Source organism: Lonchura striata, chromosome 8 (assembly GCF_046129695.1).
Source record: "Lonchura striata isolate bLonStr1 chromosome 8, bLonStr1.mat, whole genome shotgun sequence".
In the NCBI taxonomy this organism is placed as follows: domain Eukaryota; kingdom Metazoa; phylum Chordata; class Aves; order Passeriformes; family Estrildidae; genus Lonchura; species Lonchura striata.
The window spans coordinates 200,510-208,971 of record NC_134610.1 but is presented as its reverse complement, the minus strand read 5'-3'; the positions used below and the strand labels follow the sequence as shown (position 1 = coordinate 208,971).

The 8,462-nt window shown below is 49.2% G+C and overlaps 1 long non-coding RNA gene across 1 annotated transcript; it reads left to right on the top strand.

Moving 5' to 3' along the window:
- Window positions 1–3,419: 3,419 nt before the first annotated feature.
- LOC144246682 (uncharacterized) lies at window positions 3,420–5,807 on the top strand. Its single transcript, XR_013340349.1, has 3 exons — window positions 3,420–3,712; window positions 4,673–4,957; window positions 5,390–5,807. It is a non-coding gene; the product is annotated as an uncharacterized LOC144246682 (long non-coding RNA).
- Window positions 5,808–8,462: the final 2,655 nt, after the last annotated feature.

Sequence of the window (8,462 nt, the reverse complement as noted above, 5' to 3'; positions counted from 1 at the left end):
TGTGATGTGATAAGAACTGTTAGTGAAAGGAGTGTAGTGTGGGTTTTTTTGCTGGTAGTTGGTTGGCTGGTGGAGCCTTTCTGAATTTTTTGGATGGTATTGGTGGGAATTTGATGCTGTTTGTTTTGGCATTTTATTTTTAGGAATTGGATTATAACTGCAAAGTTTTAACTATAACTCTAATGAAACAAAAGAAATGCATAAATATGAAAATGGAATATAAACCTTCAATTTTAAATATAAACGGAATACATATAAATAAAACATGTAACATAAATAATGTTATCCATTACTATTAGGTATTATATTGTTTGATATAGAGTATTTTATATGTATATATAAATACATATAAATAGAGATTATAAATACAAGCAAAATAACCATATAGAGTTGTATAATTAATTCGTGTGGATATATAAATATAAAAATTACAAAATAATAGAAATCAATGCAGTACATAATGCATATTTTACAGTACATGTGTTATTATAACGCATTATATGTCATAAATATTATATATCAAAATATAGTACCTCAATATATTGTGATAGAAGATATAAGTACTATTAAAAATAAAATATAGAAATATTTAAATATCGTTTAAAATAAAGGGGATTTTTATTTTCTATTTGGTAGTAGGTAGGGGTTTTATTACAAAAATTATAAATATAAATAAAATAAAATTAGAAATCTATGTGTAGAAATATATCCTAAATACATTAAGATCTATATAAAAATTCAGTGGTAAGTAAATATAAGTATTAGCAGTATGTACGAAATAGAGTTTAAATAATAATTTATCTATCTTGCTACCTTATAATATATATAATATATATTTATAAATACATCAGTGTAAAGTAGAAATACAAATGTGACTATAATGATGAAAAATTATATGAATAATCAAGTATTGCTTATAGACAGAGCTTTTTTTTTTAAATTTGGTTAGAGACGGGGCTTTAATAGAAAAAATATGAATATACATTTTATTTTGATATCGTTCTAAATATGGAAATATATATTCAATGTATACAGATATATATAAAAATATAAAAAAATAAAAATAAGTATTAGGAAGAGATAGGCTATAAATAACATCATACATCAATCTACATTTAAAATGTAAATTTGAATATAAATGCAAAAAATAGAGATAAACGTAAACGGAGCTTAAATAATGGGATTTTTTTAAAGATTTTGACTTGGATGGAGGCAGGGGTTTATTTTAAGCAATATAAACCTTCTAGAAATCTAAATCTAACTATAGAAATATATAAGCAATATATTAAGATATGTACTAAAATAGAATAAAATATAATAGAAATAAATGTAAGAAATTATAAAAATTCAGTTATACATCAATATACATTATAAATCCGAATGTGAATATAAATATGAAAAATATAAAAATAAAATACATTGAAATGCAGTTTAAAAGAAAAGGTTTTTTCTTTTGGTTCTTGTTGGGTTAGAGGCAAGGGGTTTTTTTTTTGTTGGCGTTCTTTTCCGCGCGGGATATTTTGGGGCATTTGCTACCGAGGATGTTCCGGAGGGGACGGCGCCCGTTCTTTTTGCCGCCTGCCCCGCCCGCGGCCCCGAGGCGAGCGGCGGCCCCCGGCGGTGGCGGGCGGCAGTGCTGCCGCCTTGTGGACAGAGGTGGGTACTACAGACACAGCCCGCGGGCGCCATCTTGGGAGTGGCTTGGCGCGGACTCGGCTTGACCTTCTCAAGAGGGTGCAAAAACGAGGACAAGAAAGTCGAGGACCCGTGTCTGTTTTCCACACTGCCTGAATTGCCCGCACCGCCGGCGCCCCCCTAGGGGATTTTCCGCGGCAGTTCTGGTGCCGTGCACACGGGCTGTGGGGTCAGCAGCACCGCGAGCCTGCGGGATTTTGGCACGAGCCGACAGGCATCGGCAAAACGCCTGTCTCCGTCAAGGTCCTCACGGGCCGCCATCTTGCGAGTGCTTGTCGCGCACTCTCTTGACAAGTGCTGCCGCCTTGTGGACAGAGGGTGGTACTGCAGCCCCCCAGCCAGCGCCCGGCAAAACCACCGAGACGGGGCGGGAGCGAGCGGCGAGTGGGGCGGTGTCTGTGAGTGAGGGGAGGGCTGAAGGCGGCTCAGCGGCGGCGAGGATGGCGGCGAGGGCAGCCCGGTGGGGCCGGTGCCGGCGGGCGGCGGAGGCGCGGTCGCAGCGCTCCCGGGCCGCGGCCGAGCGGCATCGGAGCAGGGCTGCGCCGCCTTTCCCGGCCCCGCGCCCCTCTCCAGACGCCGGGAGCGGCCGCGTGCCGGAAAATGCCGCCGGGGCGGCGGAGCGGGGCCCTGGCTCTGCCCGCCCCTCCTGCCGCCCTCCTTGGAATGGTTCGAGGCGTTATGGGTTTATTGAGGTAGGAATAATTATTTTGTTGTTGTTAATTTAATGTGGGGTTTTTTTTATTTGTTTGTTTTTGTCGTTTGATGTATTTGGTTTGTAGAGCAGGAACTGCAGACAGAATCCTGCAGAAGTAATATGGAATTTGTCCTCCCAAAACCCACCCGGCTTCAAACCACTTTCAGCACGTGGTCTTCCTTAGCAGCACATGGTTCCCCCATGCTTGAGAGGCGCTGCACTCTACTTTTCTCTCCACCTTTGCTGACAGATCCTGCTGAAGGCTGAGGACAAAGCCCTACCGCTACACGGACAAAGCAGCAGACCTGGTTCGGGAAGCCAGCGTGCTCCAGGTTGCTACAGGACTCTGATCAAACATCAGCATCCCCGTCTCTCACATTGATGGTATGTGGTAACCCCTTAAGAACAGAACTCCACGACTTGGGGCTACCTTTTCTAACCCTAAGCAACAAACTGGGGATGGATAACTCTAGAGATCCTGTTATGTAAGGATCTCCAGGATTCAGCCCTCCATGTGTCCTTGGAATCAGCAGAGTTTCCACTTTACTCCCAGACGTAATTTTTGATGTGGTTGTGCCACTTTAACAGTATTTGAAATCTCTCTTCGTGTTCTTGCAGCAGCATTATTGAACTACAATGGAAATGTAGTCCTGCCTGAAGCTGTTCACAGAATCGTGGAATCCCAGAAGGGTTTGGATGGGAAGGCACCTTTTTTTAAAGCTCATCCCGTTCCACCCCCTGCCATGGGCAGGGACACCTTCCACCATGCCAGGGTGCTCTAAGCCCTGTCCAGCCTGGCCTTGGACACTTCCATGGATCCGGGGGCAGCCACAGCTTCTCTGGGCAACCTGTGCTGGACAGCAGCTTTGAAAGGCAGAATGAAGTACAGCTGTGATTTTTGTGCTGCCCCCAACATTGTATTGCCTGGCAAATGTGCCTTTGAATTTTTTTTTTTTTTTTTTTTTTAAGGTTTTCTTGTTTGTTTTGTTTGCTTTTGTGTTTTTTTTTTGTTGTTGTTGTTGTTGTTGTTTTGTTTTTGGGTTTTTTGGGAACTAAAAAGATACCTTGTGTTCCTGGAATGTTGCATTCTACCTCTGTTGTTTTCCCAGTTAGTCTGGATCCTCTGCTTACATTTTTTCCTTCACTTATTAGATGTCGTGGATATGCTGGCTGTTCTGATGGAGGGCAGTGATGGCTTAGATGAGGAAATTGTGTTCTCTTTAAATGAAGGCGTGATTATCCAGACATTTCCCTTCAGTGCTGTTGTCCCTGCTGCATTAGCAGCCAGGAATATGCTGTTGCTTCAGTCTGAAAACGGAACAGGTACAGTTTTTTTTTTTTATGTTTTATGTGTCGTTTCTAGCAGTGGAGTGAAAGTGGCATCATTTCTACTCTCTTGTAATAATTTTTTACCGTTTATAATTTTTTACCTTGAGGCATGTTATTACCTTCCCTGCAAGCAGAAGGAGGTGCAGATTGATGGTGTTTTGTGCTCAAGAGGGGCATTGAAGCTCTGTAGGTGCTTCTGCCCTAATTCCCTGACCCTGAAGAGAAGGGACACTGTCCCTGCATGGACAGTCTTGGTCTGGAAGTAGTTGGCCTCAGTAACACAGCGTTTTAAGGGCAGAGCATGGCGATCAGGAGAGGAAGGTGTTTCCCGTGCCTGTGGGCAGCTCTTCCCGAGATCAGGGAGAGGGGACTGCCTTGTTAAGTAGGAAATGGATGCGTTTCCCAAGGAAAACTTCAGAAATTAAGCTCCAGGGGCAAATACTGCGAGGTTCTACTACCTCCTTGAGGACAGCGTTAAAACCACAGGGGCATCAGCAGGGCTTGGAACAGGACTGGCCAACCGCAGAGCACCTCACGAAGCCCTCTCTGTGTATGTGGCAGTCGAGTAGCACCTGGGGGGTGCTGAAAGTCCCAGTTCTGACAGAAAATTCTGTTTAACTTGTACACGTTGGCTGGGTGTATCCCCCCAGTACAGCTCGGTTCTTCTCTGAGGCGGTGCCTGGCAGGGTGTCTCCCTGTAAAGAGACGGGCGTGTTTTTGGCACAAGACAGCGAAGGTGGATTGTTTGCTTCAGCAGGAGCTGATGATGTCTGGAGGGTTTTTCAGGTACCTCTGCAGTCAGGAGCACGTGTCTAGGTCACTGCGAACACTTTTTGATCTCGTTCAGTTCTTTTCTGCGTGAGGCTCTGTGGGCTGCTGGCAAGGCCCAAAGTAAGGAAGGTTGCCCCAGTGTCCGTGCTCATGTCAATAGTTTAATTTATTTGGCTTTTCTAGGAGCAGATGTCGTGGAGGACTTTGTTGCTGTTTTCACTGGCCTCCTGCACTCTCCGAGAGAGCCCCTTTCTCCCTGCTTGACGTTCCAGCTCTGTGACAAAGCTGCTAAGTATCCTCAGCTCTACCAGTTTAACCGATACTATAGACTCTGGATGCCCAAGTAGTCCCAGGAACCTGTGGTATGGAATACCTGAAGTCACTGAATTCTTGAGCCAGTATTCCTATAAAATCCTCACAGTTGACAGAGGTTACATTTCCATCAGGAACAGCGTTTTTATTGAGGAGGTAATTCTGCATCCTTGTTGATCGTGCTGGGGACACACGTTTGCTCCAGGGCTTTTCTCTGATGACACAAGAGGTCTCTGTGGTGTTTGGGAGGCGATACCAGGCCTCAGGGCTCATACAGAGACTCCTCAGCAGGCACAGCAGAGCCTGGTGTGCGCTGTGGCCTCTGTTTACAGCGCCCGGAGTTCCCCCGGGTGGGTGGAGGATCACAGGCCCCTGGGCTGGGTTTGGTGAGTTTTTCTCAGTTCAGCAGTGTGAACACTCCAGATACCCCTGGGGACACTACTGGACAGCTCTGTTCTAGCAGGACTGCACGCCTGTGCTCCCAGAGCTTCAGTTCAGAGCTCATCTCAAACCAAAGGTGGCTGAAGAGACTTTTGTTTCATACTCATCACTGTTTTTCTCTTACGCTTTTTGTTTCGCTTTAAACAGTTTGAAAACCACAAGGAGGTCAGGCAAGAGCCTTCTGTGGCACCGGATTCTGTATTTGCTACTTTGCTGAAGGGAGCCCGGGAGAGAGGAAGCAGTACCTTCCTGGAAGATGGTGTTCAGACAAAGTGGAGAGACTTGGCTTCCCGGCTCCCCCCACCTGAGCAGCTTTTGTTGGGAGTAAAGCACGTGCTGCTGTACCTTAAACCTACAGTGGAGAACTTCAGCAGATAATACTGTAGTGATGCTTGGTTTACTTTATGGCACAAGTTACAAATGACTCAGCTGCTAAAACTTAGGTTCCAGTGCTGTAGCTCTTTTTCCTCGACTCGCCTCCGAGGGTACGCAGCACCATACAAAACTGCACCTAATTTGTAAACAAATGTCAGTTGTTCTGATTATTGAAGCTGGGCTTTATTCAGTTGTGTGTGCTGTGGCCAGGTCCTTTGTACAAATAGTATACGGAGGGTGGGGAAACCAGAACTGCACATTCCTTGTGATATGTATGGGATTTTGGGGGGGGGTTAAATGAAAAGGAGATGCAAAATGAGGGAATTGCTTTTAGATGTAACTATTCTTGTCCTAAAGGAGCCATCAGCTCTGTCCCGAGAGTTGAGTTACAAGTGTGTGTTGAAAGAGCCGCAAGCCTTTAGGGGCTGCAATTTGTGTGCCCTGGAATGAGGTGCCCTGAGGAAATGTGTGAGCCGGAGGGAGCCGAGCTGTGGGAGTGGGCGAATGGAGGCGGGTGCGGGCGGGAATAGCCGAGCGTGGCCGAAAGTGGTCGGGAGGGCCCGTGGAGGCGAGTGGAGCCGAGCTGCGCCGAAGAGGCGAGTGGGGCCGAATGCGGTCGGAAATAGCCGAGCTTAGCCGAAAGTAACCGAAGCTGGCCGAGGAGCCGAGCGTAGCCGAGCGGCTCCGAGTACAGCCGAGGCGAGCCGAGCTTTGCCGAAGAGGCTAATCGAGCCGAATGCGGCTGGTAATAGCCGAGCGTGGCCCAAAGTAGCCGAAGCTGGCCGAGGAGCCGAGTCCAGCCGAACCGAGCCGAGCTCGGCCGAGCGCAGCAGCCCGGGCAGGGCGGGGCGCTGGGAGGATCCCCTCCTGTCCCTCTCTCTACCGCTCCATCCTCCTCCCCGTATTCCCCTCACTTACCTCTCTTTCCCCCGTTTCCGTGTCCCCCCCCAAACTCGGCTCCTTCCTGTCCTGTCCCTGCCCTGCTCCTCCGTTCCATTCCCCCTCTCTCCCTCCTCTGTTCACCGTCCCTCTTCCTCCCCTGCCGGCCTTTCCCTTCCCCGCCCGCTTTCCTCCGCAGCCCGTCCTCCCTCCCCGACCTTTCGCATGCCCCGCTCTCCCTCCTCTCTTCCCGTCGCCCCTTCGCTTCTTTCCCCCGCAGCCGCGGGGCTCGGGGCGCCGGAGAATAAAGCCCCGAGGGCCGGAGCCCGGCGCCCCCCGGGCCTTGCGGGAGTCCCCGCACGGGGCCGGAGGCTCTCGGCGGATCCCCCGCGCCGCTCGGACCCCGCCCCGGCGCTGCCGGACCTGCGGCTCCGCCGGCATCGCGCTGCGAGCGGCCCCCGCTCTGTGCCGTGCCGGCCGTGCCGCGTCCCCGCCGCCTCTGCCGCTCCCTCTTTCTGGCCCTGGCCCGCGACAGCGAGGCGGGGCAGGAGCTTCGAGCCTTCTGGGGGCTGCCCCCCCTTCCTTGTTGCGGCGGAGTCCCTTTCTGGGGGGATGGACGCGTGGGAAGGGCTGGAAGGGAGTGCTGGGCTGCTGTCCGGGGCAGTTGGACTCGTCCTGTGCCTTCTTCGGGAGTCAGGGTTAGGGGCTGAAGACTCGGGGCTCTGATGTCATTTGGGGCACCCCAAGGTCGCTAGGAGAGGGACGCACACTGCGGTGGGGGAGCGGGTGGGTGGCAGATGAGAGGGGGGGTCACGCTGGGTGCCGTCCCGCAGAGGGACCCAAAGCTACCCCAAAATTCCCAGGGAGGGGTGTGTGTAGAATACTAAAACCTGGCAAGTGTTTCGTTTTCACAGGTATTGGTAAAGAATAGGAAGCTATGGCTAAACTAATTTGAAAAGAAGCCCTCTCTCGATCCACTCATTTGTACCCAGGAATGTAGGAAACTCTGACTGTGGATGGGCAGTAGTTTTGAAAATCATGCCGTAGCCTTTTTCTCTAGGAACGAACCAAGCGAGTGCCCTGAAACCAGCGGAGCAGCTGCAGGGGCTAAATGGAACAGAAAGGGCTCCCCGGCACCTTTTGCCTCCGTTCTCTGCCATTCCTCAAAACGTGTCGCAGCCCCGGAAGAGGCGTTTGTCATTCCAGCCTGCCAAAATAAAGACCTGTAAAATCCTAGCTCTGCCTTTTGTTTAACGTGTTCTTACTTTCTATTTATGTCATCACAGAAAGCAAGGAAAGAAGAAATGTGACTGGTTCCCACTATTGCTCCATGCAGGCATTTTTAAAGGCTTCTGTACTTCTATCCTCTTTTTCCACTCCAAGCTTCATTTTTCCCCTCCTTTTTCGAGGTCTGCTGCTTTGGGTGTCCCAAGGAGGGCTGGGTTCCTCAGCAGGGGTCTTAGGAGTTGGTGCTGATTCTGCTTTTCCACAGATATATCAAAGTGTGCTACCAAAGTGACTATTTTCTCCAGGGGAAAGCTTTCTCTCAATGACCATCAATGCATGTATGTGTTTTAATCGTGTAACCAGATGGATTAAGAAAAGCTGACACCCGTAGCAGATTTCTGTTGGATCTGTGTCTGTGAGAAGTGCGCTGTGTGCTGGAGAGGGAGAGACGCTGTTGGAGAGTGGCAACAGCGGCAGGTGTGAGCTGTTAGGATGATGGGGGCTCAGAGCAGCCCCAGGTGTGAGCTGTGAGGATGATGAGGAGGGGGCGGCTCCTCCGAGGGCTGATTTAGGGGGTTTTCCTCACATCGCTTTTGCACGGAGCTGCTGGAGAAGAGGAGTTTATGGGGGGCTCCCGGGGCTGTCTCCTGGAAGGACGGTGAGTGCTTCGGACGGGGTCTGGGGGATCACCTGGATATGCACTTGGAGACGTGGAGCATTGCTCAAAGGAGGAGCCGAG